Source organism: Corvus brachyrhynchos, unplaced genomic scaffold (genome assembly GCF_000691975.1).
Source record: "Corvus brachyrhynchos isolate BGI_N302 unplaced genomic scaffold, ASM69197v1 scaffold280, whole genome shotgun sequence".
NCBI lineage: Eukaryota > Metazoa > Chordata > Aves > Passeriformes > Corvidae > Corvus > Corvus brachyrhynchos.
This window is the reverse complement of record NW_008236198.1, coordinates 422035-431795: the sequence shown is the minus strand read 5'-3', so window position 1 is coordinate 431795 and position 9761 is coordinate 422035. Positions and strand designations below refer to the sequence as shown.

Sequence of the window (9761 nt, the reverse complement as noted above, 5' to 3'; positions counted from 1 at the left end):
AGAAGGTAGAGTTGCAGAAATACACAACAAAATGGGGCGTGGAGAAATAGTGCTGTGATCTTTTCAGCAGTGCCTGTTTTTAAGGAAGTGAAAAAACGGGGGAGTAAATACAGGTTGATGGCAGCTTATAATTTAACTTATAATTAGTGGGATTGTGTATTTCAAATGTTTTTATGTGGATTTGATGACCTAAAAATGCCAACTCAGACACGCCGTGGCCCCTCTTTGCTTCCTGCAGTTGCAGCCCCTGTGAGTGTAGCTGGCACTGGGAGCTGCTCCTCTCAGAGGGCACGGGGAGGATCTGCCATGCTGGCTCTGGAGACACATGTGCCAAACTCCAGATGATCCCAGTGAAGGTGTGGGATGGGCTGGAAAATCCCAGCTCCTGGCAGCAGGAGCCTGGTGGGCTCAGGGCACGGTGCTGGTGCCGCCCTCGGGGTCGTGCCCGTGGTGATCCTGCTGTCCCAGAGTGGCTGCTGCAGCTTTCCTGGCTGGCTGCCACTGTCCCCACTGCCTGGCTGCTCCCTGACACCCAATACTTGAGCAGCATGAGCAGAGTGCTGCTGGCTGGCTGGATTTAAGGGGGAGAAAGGGCTGCCCCTGTGTAGAAGGTTGGTTACCCTTTCTCCATTAAATCCAATGTGGGTGGATTTGCCCAGAAGAAGCTGCTGCTTAAAACCACTTTGAGCTGTGCTGCAGAAGCCACCGTGGTCATTAAAACAACACTAATTATGTGGATAATTTCCTAGAGTGAACCTCAGCTGCAAAGCCACTTTGTGTTAAGGCTCCTGAGGCTTTCACCTGTGGGGTGACGTGGGGTGACGCGGGGTTTTGGGGACACTGAGGGAGGAGGACACCAAGGACTCAGCAGTGCCACGGAGGGGCCAATGACTGCCAGGCTGCCCTGGCTCAGTTATCACAGTGCTGATGCTGTCTCTTGTAAAGGTACAGTACTGTGATAACTGAAGGATGGCAGCCATCTGAGCTTCACGGCATCCTGGGGCCACCAAACCCACCATGTGCATCGTCCTGCTCCACTGGAGTGTGCTCGTTTCACCTGGAATAAATTGGCATAAAAGCCAAATTCGTTTCAATAAAATATTGTACACTTTGCCTCTTTATTGGCTGTTTCGTCTCGGGAGGGCTTCCAGAAATGCTGTGCTTTGGAAGCCTTCAGGAATGGTTCCCAAAGCAGGGTCCTGTGCAGCCTGGTGAATATTAACCCACAGAGGGGCTGCTCAGTGGGGGATACTTGGTAACAGAACAAATGATTCTGCAGCAATAGAGAAAATGAAGCACTCTTAAGATACTTTTTAATATTTTTTGATAAAGATACCACAGTCTAGGCTGGCTACTGTAACCCATAGGTCTCCCCATGGAAATAAGCGGTGGGACGTGGATTCTTTCAGATAGTGAGTTAGTGATGGAGCTGGGACAGTCCCTTGCAGGGTTTCCTCCGGGCTTTTCAGCTTAGTGGGTGGGAGACTGAATTTCCTGGGTCATTTTTACAGCGATGTCATCAAAATCCGTGGAAATGAGGCGGTTTTCAGGGAGCCTGTGCTGATCTTTGTGCCACGGGAGTTAACTCTGCAGTGCTGGGACACGACAGCAGAGGGGCCCCGCGGGCCGGCTTGTGGTGAGAGTGTGAAATCCCAAGATTTTTTGCATAAAGCAACCGGAACCCTGCAGAAATGTTCGTGCAGCGCCTGTTTCCCAGATCCCTGCCCTTCCCCGAGGGACAGATGGCATTCGGGCTGCGAGGCTGATGCAGCACTTTCCAGAGGTCACTATTTGTTCTGATCCTGACGTTCGGAGTGGTCATTGACCCAGTGGTGTTTAGACTCTTCGGGGCTGGATAGTTCATGTCCAGCCAGGGCTTTGCCCTGTGCTTCCCTGCTGCTCGGGGGAGAGGACAGGGATTAGCCCCGAGATGGTAAGGAGATGGTATTTTACTTCCCTGCTCCTCACTGGAAGTTTTTGGGGCCAGCCCGGCGGGGTCGGGGCTGTGCAGCCGTGATGGAACGTTTTGCTAGCCTGCGTCACTTAAAGGGGGGAAATTATTACTGGTGCTGTGGCAGAGGCTCGAGGCTGGTTCTGGAGGAGGGCTCTGCCGCACCAGGAACTGCAAACGATAAAAAAAGACATCCTGCTACCAAGAGTTTAAATTCTAGATTAAAATCTGAGCAGAGTCAGAAGCCTCAGCTTCCTCTTTCTGAAGGCTACAGGCACCCCTTGAGCAGGCAGGAATGTGCTTATCCCAAAAAGGAGCACTGGTCATCTCTGCATTGGCTGTCCCACAGCAACACTGCTGTGCTCCTTGCCGTGCCACACTGCCATTCCAGGATGAATGGGAGAGGAGGAGCTGTGGGATCCTGGAGATGGGAGCATTTGAAAGCTCCCAGGCTGCCCGGGGCTCTCTTTTTACCTATTTCTGGATCCAGCAGGTGCTCAGGGAACGAGCATCCCCTTTCCTGGGAGAAAAGCAGGTGCATCCAGCCAGGTCCTCATGGTGCTGCCCCAGGGACAGCTCCAGGTGCTTCCTGATGGAAACAGTCAGGGTGGTGACTCCTTAGAGAAACCATAAAGTTCTTGTCCTTCCCACAGGAAGCAAGATAACTGCTCAGAGGCAGATCTGAGGTTTGTTATGGATCGGATCCAAGGATACAGTTGCTCACCTGCCAAGCCATGGCTCAGGTTTGGGGTTAATGACCAACCCGTGTTGTTTTTAGGGATGTGCAGCAGAGCTGTGCATGGGAAACATATCTGGGGCTGCTGAACAGGGCACAGAGCCTGCCCCAGTGACTTGTGCCTCTCATTTCCTGTCACAAGAAGCACGGCCTTGAGCTCTGGCATGGGACAGGAACTGAAGCACTGGCTGTGCCTCAAAACATCACCTCTCCAGTCAGACTTACTGGAGTTTATGTCCCTCTCTAGCACGGTGGACAGGGAGTCCATCTCTTTTTCCTGTAGCTTCCTACTGATCTAGGCACAGGACAGACTGGTGGGTTTGCTGTCCAATGTTGCTGCACAATCTCAAAGTCTCTTGGCAGTAGAGCACTTCCTCCCACCAGCATGTTAAAGCAAGACGTAAACAGCCTGCATCCAGTGATACAGCCTCAGAAACAAGGTCCCTGAGGAACATCCTCTCTCTGATAAAGCTTTCTGTGATTCCTGGGATTGATCCCATGGCAACGCAGTTTCTCGTGCCGTGTTTCAGCTGCTGTTCCAGATGGGTCTGTTCTTACCCAGTGGTTCTCAGGCTTTTGCATCAGGAAAGTCCCTTTTCCCATCTGGATGCCGCCGCTGCCTTCCCACCCACGTTCCGCATGAGGAGAGGAGCAGTTCTGCTCCTGTGATGTCTCCTCGGGGCTGTGAGGCTGCAGACAGGAACGGCTGCTCTGCTCCTGGCTCCCAGCCACAACTCAGCCTTTTAAGGGTGGGAGCTGCTGCTCAGAGCAGCCTGGCCCTTCTGACAGCAGCAGGATAAAAAGCATCCATTGTCTGCAGGCACTCAGCCTTGAAACCAGGTGAAGATGTTGCCTTTCCCCAAAATTAATTTTCTTTTTTCCAAATGTACCTTCTATTCCTCTTGGACTAAAATAAAAAGAATCCTCCCCAACAGAGCTTCAAGCACTCAGTCATTTCAAAGTCCAGCAGTGCCCCATATGAGTCAGACTGGTTTAATTGCTGCTCATTCAGATCTTCTCCAGCTTAGTGCAGACACTTGAACTTGAACTTTAACCCAGACCTTCATGATTAAACATCTTTACAAACCGAGCAGCCTACTCACAATGTCCCCATGCAAATATTAGATGTACCAGAAAATAGGTTTATGTCTGGTTAAGCAATTCCTCAGCGTGAGCCTGCAGATGTTGGACAGAGTGTAATGAAGACTCTGCTGAAGTCTGTCTGTACTGTCCTGTTTTTCCCTGGAACTGGGAAAAGCAGTGCCCAGGAGCAGTGTGGGAACAGAGGATGACACAATCCCTTCTCCTTTCTCCATAAGATGTTTCTGCCTGTATCTCACATTTTGGAAACAGCTGCTTGCTGAGTTGTTGGGTTATATGTAAACCCTGCAGTTTGTCATTAGCTTGATTCACCAAGGGAAGCTGTAACTTTATTTGATGGCTGATCGGGACAAAAGTACTCAGCAGGAGCTGAGTGTTCCAGTGTGGTGCAGTAGCAAAGTTACTGCTGTAATTTCTGTATTGGGGCAGATGAGAAAGCCAGGATTGCACAACTTGGTACATAATCTGCTCTTCATAACATTTCACAGGAACAGGAGAGGTGCACAGACCCACATGTGGATTAATACACTCTTATACAAGGCCTTTAATTGATATTGGCCCAAAGTTATAATTCTTCTGGGAGTGATGGAGCCAGAGGAAAGACCCCTCTCCTCCAGAGGGCTTTGGCTCACAGCTGTGCTTCAGTTTATAGATGAAATTCTAATCCAAATCTCAAATTCCTTTGACTTCAGGAGCCTGAGAGCTGCAGTTCGGGTTTTTTGATGCACAGGGATGTGCATCTGCCACTGGAAAAAGCCTCTTTCAACCAGAGCAGAAAACAGAGGAAACCATGAGGACTGCTTGGGTTTTTCCTTGGATCTTCTTAAGCCAGGCGCTGCAGCCTCACCTGTAGCTCAGGACACGGCAGTCCCCAGTGCTGTGCCCACATAGGGTCACTTTTTAAATTAAGGCAAATTTGCTCAGATTTGATTCTGGACAGCAGTGCCAGGGGAGCCCAGAGCTGGAGCCCATGGGTTGGAAGGGTGGAGAGGGCAGGGGGTTGTCGGTGCTCCCTCTGCCACCTCCTCCCCACGGTGAATGTCAGAGCTCTATTGACTGCCCTCTCTTTGAATTAACTCCAGGAGCAGGCAAAGTACACTGAATAATTCAGGAGAGATGTGTTTAAACATTTGCACAAGCTTCAGATTCCTCCTGCCTAAAAATAAGTCTGGCAGAGAGCAAATGGTTCCTGGTCAAGGTGTTGGTGAATGGACAACAGAGCTGTGGACCCCATCCCAGCACCCAAGAAGACCCCATCCATGGGTCTTGTCCCTGCTGCTGGGACCAGCCTGGCGCTGATGGTGGTGGAAAGTTCATGAGCTGAGGGCTGCACACACAAGGGCAGCACCAGCACAGGCAGGTTTGGTCTGCTGGTAGCAAAGAGCCCTGGGGAAAGGGCTGGTAGAGGAGCAGGGGAGGTCAGTGAGCATCAGGGGTTTAAGTGCTACAGGGAGAGCTGTTTTCCGTGGTGGGATTCTCACCTGAATTTTTTTAAATGAGCTTAAGGAAAACACACAAGAAAAAGGTGTCAGTGTTTGAGCAGAAGTGATTCTTCCAGATGGAAGTGGATGAGGAGGAGTCAGTCCTTTTCTCATGGAAGCACGGGCTGTGCTGGATGCGATGGACAGATCACAGAGACAATGTGAGAAGCTCCATGAGGATGTTCCTGATTTGGTGTGTTCCATATGCAAGCAGTTTCCTGAAACACGTGTGCTCACATTCCCTGAGTGATAAAAAAGTCACATGGTTGGCTGAGCAAAATCTCCTCGCTGTGCAGAGCAACCACTTCTCCAGCATCCAAAACCTTGCTGCATCCTGGTTTGAAATGTATCCAGGGGACTCTGGAAATGAAAATTTCCAGAGGTTTATTGCTAATTAAGCCTAATTAATTTTGGATGTAAATGTACCAAGCTTCTGTAGTTGTGTTTGCAGCCCCATTAAAGGAAATCTCATGGGTGTTTTATCTGAAAATTATTAGAGGAACAAGGTCTGTTTAGTTTCTTCTTAGACTATGGACTTCTCACTTCTTCACCACTTGAACGCGGCTAAGTTAATATCGCAGCCTTTTAAAACAACTGCCTGAAATACAAGAGGAAATGAGGAAAACAGAGAGATGGGAGAAAATTCCTACACTGCTCCTCACCTCCATAGGTTTCATGGACTGGAGTGGTAACATCAGCTATTTCCGACAGATTTTGTGTTGCAGCCTGGATGTTCTCAGTAGGTTTGAAACCCATATCCAAGTGCACTGTGACAATTCTGCTCTTAATGTGTGCCATTTAAAGGCCAGCCAGGATGACAGAGACCAGCCAGAATGTCACATTTCTCTGTCTCTAAGATCCTTGACACTTTTCTTTTTCCTCTTCCCACACCTTTCCACAGCAGCTACATGGTCCTGCTGACTCCATTCAACCAGCACAGCAGGACTGGGGCCCTCAGCTCATCCCTAATGCGAAAAAACTCCACTTTCCTCCAGACTTGGAGCTTGTTTGCCACCCTGCCTGTATTTCTGAACCCTCTGTGCCATGATGAACAACACCCTTCCTGGGAACACAACCTTAATTCCCAATCTCCTTATGACAGAGGGAGGGGGAATATGGTGAAGCCCAGCTCAAAATGCTGCTTTGTAACCCAGACTGAGGAACTGGAATTTCCAAAAGTGCACGTGAGAAAAACAGCAGCAGCAGAGTGAGCTTTGGAATTTGTCCAAGCATTAAAGATTTTAGAAATGCTACGTGCTCTATGTCACATGTGTCCCCCTGAGTGGGACGGGGAACCTGCAATGCTGGGCATGACCTGAGAAATGCCCCAGCCATGTAAACAAGCTCTGGGGTATGTGGACAGAGAGGGACATGATCAATATTGTATCATTTTGGTGACAAACGTGGCGTTTCTGATCCTAAAATATTTAATTCCTGCTCTGGTTGAGGTCACTGCTCTGCTTTGTCCCCTCCTGTGCTTTGTGCCTCTCCACCAGCACATTCCAGTTCAGTAAGTTCTAAACTTACCCTTATAAAAGCCAGCTGTTGCACATACAGCTTTTTCTGGGATATGTATATCTCTCCCAGAGAAAAAGCTCCATATATATCCATAAATACCTGTGGACGTGGAGTCAGTCTATGAGCAGGAGCATTGTCTAGCTCCAGTGGTGTGGCTGGCAGACAGCCAGGCAGCAAGTGGGTACCTGTGAGCTGTGCCAGCACCAAGCTCATCCTTCTGGAAAGGGCTCTGCTGGGAAGTGGATGAGCTCAAGAAAATGCATTTGAGCTTCTGGGCAGTATTGATCTGTCTTTATGTATTTTATTAATCTGCTTGAAGCATAATAAAAACGTGCTCATGGAATGAGTTGGAGTTCAGAGGAGGGGGAGCCAGAAGTGGGGTTTGGAGCTGGCCACCATCACCATCTTCATCCTTTGCAGCTGCTCTAGAGCTCGACACAAACCCAGTTTCTGCTTCCCAACAAGGCAACAGAAGGGATATTTTTCAGCAGAGAAATTTGGGGAAAAAAAATGAAAATAAAGCTGTTGGTTTGGTTTGGTGTAAGAACAGTGAACAAGCAGAAAGATGTCAATGGGAAAGAGCAGACGATGAGGGCAAGCAGCAACATGAACACGCCTGCTGCAGGGTTGAGACACAGCAGCAGCATCTTCCCACTCCCCAGCTTGGAGCAAAGTGAGTGAACTCCATCCCCCCGGCCAGGAAAGTCGGGAATAGAGCTCCTGTCCCACCTCCCACACACGGCTCTGGCAGCTCGCTCCAGCCCTGCCCAGGAAATCCCCCTGCAGCATGGTTGTGGCACCCTCGGAACAGGGGCTGCTCTGCGTGGGCAGAATCTAATCTTCTTTGTGCAAAGTACCCTTGGACTACCGACATGAAGTAGCTCTCCTTCCACAAACTGAGATTATTCGCTTTTAAAAAAAGGGTTGAGCCACATCTTCAGAAGTATTTAATTACTCGGAAGCAATTCACACCTTCCTGGTGTCTCAAAATAAATTCTCTCACTTGCTTTTCCAAGCAGAGCCCTCTGAAAACAGTGTCACCAGCGGGGTTTCACGCATGTTCCATGAGCACAGGAAGCTGAAGATAAATTCAGCAGCAGATCAGATGTAAAGAACTTGTGTACTTGGGTGTCTATTTATACAGCTCCTGTGCCAGTCCCACGAGTAGCCAGGGGCCTCACAGGCTCTGCGATATTCCGTGGGGATGGGGTGCAGTGGTACCCACCACACCCAGCTGAAGGGGTGGTTTGGGACACCCAGGGTTTGCCTGGGTGAGCCCCTCCACCTGTGCTGCCCCAAAGCTGCTCTTCTGGCCCTGCATCCTGGCTCCTCCCCATCCTCCAGCATGGGGAGAACCAGAAATAAAATTAATAAAATTATTTCTAATTTCAACACCAGTCTGCAGAAGCGCACAAGGGCACGGAGTTGTTCTCAGAATGCTCTCAAATACTACTACAGGTTAAGGAATTTTACATCCCTGTTTACTCATCACACTGAGCCTCTGACTTCATTGCATCCTCCTGAATTTTGCTGATACGAGTGAGGAGAACCAGGCCCCAGAGTTACTGCCAGGAACAAATCAATGACAAACTGGAAGTGCTTAGCTGGTGTTAAATCACCTTTATATAAAGGTCCTGTCAATCCCAAGCTGATGCCATTGGTGATTTAAAGCACTTTACCATATGCCCCTCACTGTACCTTGAAATACAATGAAAAAAAAAGCTTTTAAAACATTTATACATTTTAAAGTAGAGTGTAAATATCCCATTTCAGAGGCAAAGGTGAAGCTTGAAATCAAACTGCAGAGTGGGCAAGTAAGGGATAATCTGTGCATCCATCCCTACCCTTTAAAGAAGGCTACAAGAGAGAATTTGTTGGAATTTAGCATGATTTTTAAATCACAAATGCCAAGACAGTCAGATCTCATGTTCTGTATTTTGCCTTTTATTTTTTTGGTGGAGAATATCAGTGAATCGTGGAATTTGCAAAATAAAGAAGGATGTAAGATACAAGATACTTCTTCAGATGTGTCGCTGCACCCCAGTAAAGTACTTGGAGGGAAAAAAAGAGATTTATTTTTATTTATTTACTTTTCTGCAGCTCTTTGCAAGCCTGTTCTCTTTCTAAGCAAGAAACAAAGTCAGCCATAAATACAGATGATTAATTCCTTACAGAAAACTACTTTAAGAGTTTTAATACAAAATTACATCCTTCCCATAGGCTGGAATGTGGTGGTAAACGCAGAGAATGTTGGGTGTAGGTTGGAAATCTCCCCCTGTTATTAACATAGTTCTTGGAGGAATTTTTAGAAGCACATTGATTTCATCCCAGTTTCGTGTCACAGAACGATGAGTAGAAATCAGCAGTGTCCCAAAATCAAGGAAAATAAGGCAGAAGCTCATGTAGCAGACGGGACTGGGGAGACTGGACACACGATTTCTGTGAGACTCAAGTGCCAGAGGAGCTCAGCCCCTGTTTTTTAAAGTGAGGTGTGGGAGAATTTAATTCTCGCTGAAACACGTGGCCTTTGGGAGCCTGGGTCATTCCTCGTCCTGGGCATGGATTTAGATGGAGCAGAGGTAAAGCTGCTCTCCTGACGAGCAGCCCCAGGCTAAGCCCCTTATGCAATCCTTCGTCACAACCTCGGCTGGGCTGTGCTTGGCAGCTCTGAGCTCCCGGATTTAAGGACCTTTGCAGCATCAGTTGCCGTGCTGAGAAACGAGTTCTGCCTGTGAGGCATAAATAATAAAGATCTGGTGTGGTTTGCAGCATGAAAACTCACCGAGAAAACTGATTTTATCCTTATCCAGGCAAAGCCATGGGAAGGGCTGGTGAGAAGGAAAGAGATTTGTTGGAAGCAGCCCCTGCAGGTAAAATGTGGGGAACAGGGAACAAGAAAAAGTCAGGCCTGGGAACCATGGTACATCCACACGTATGGGAATGTTAGGGAAAAATCCTTCCCTGGGAGGGTGGG

At 48.5% G+C, this 9761-nt stretch overlaps 1 long non-coding RNA gene across 1 annotated transcript in view; it reads left to right on the top strand.

Moving 5' to 3' along the window:
- The window catches only part of LOC108448306, a 10470-nt gene extending 1667 nt beyond the window's left edge, over window positions 1-8803 (top strand). Inside the window, exon 2 of the long non-coding RNA XR_001864153.1 lies at window positions 4481-8803. This is a non-coding gene — a long non-coding RNA (uncharacterized LOC108448306). The remainder of the gene's footprint in view (window positions 1-4480) is intronic.
- The last annotated feature ends 958 nt before the right edge of the window (window positions 8804-9761 follow it).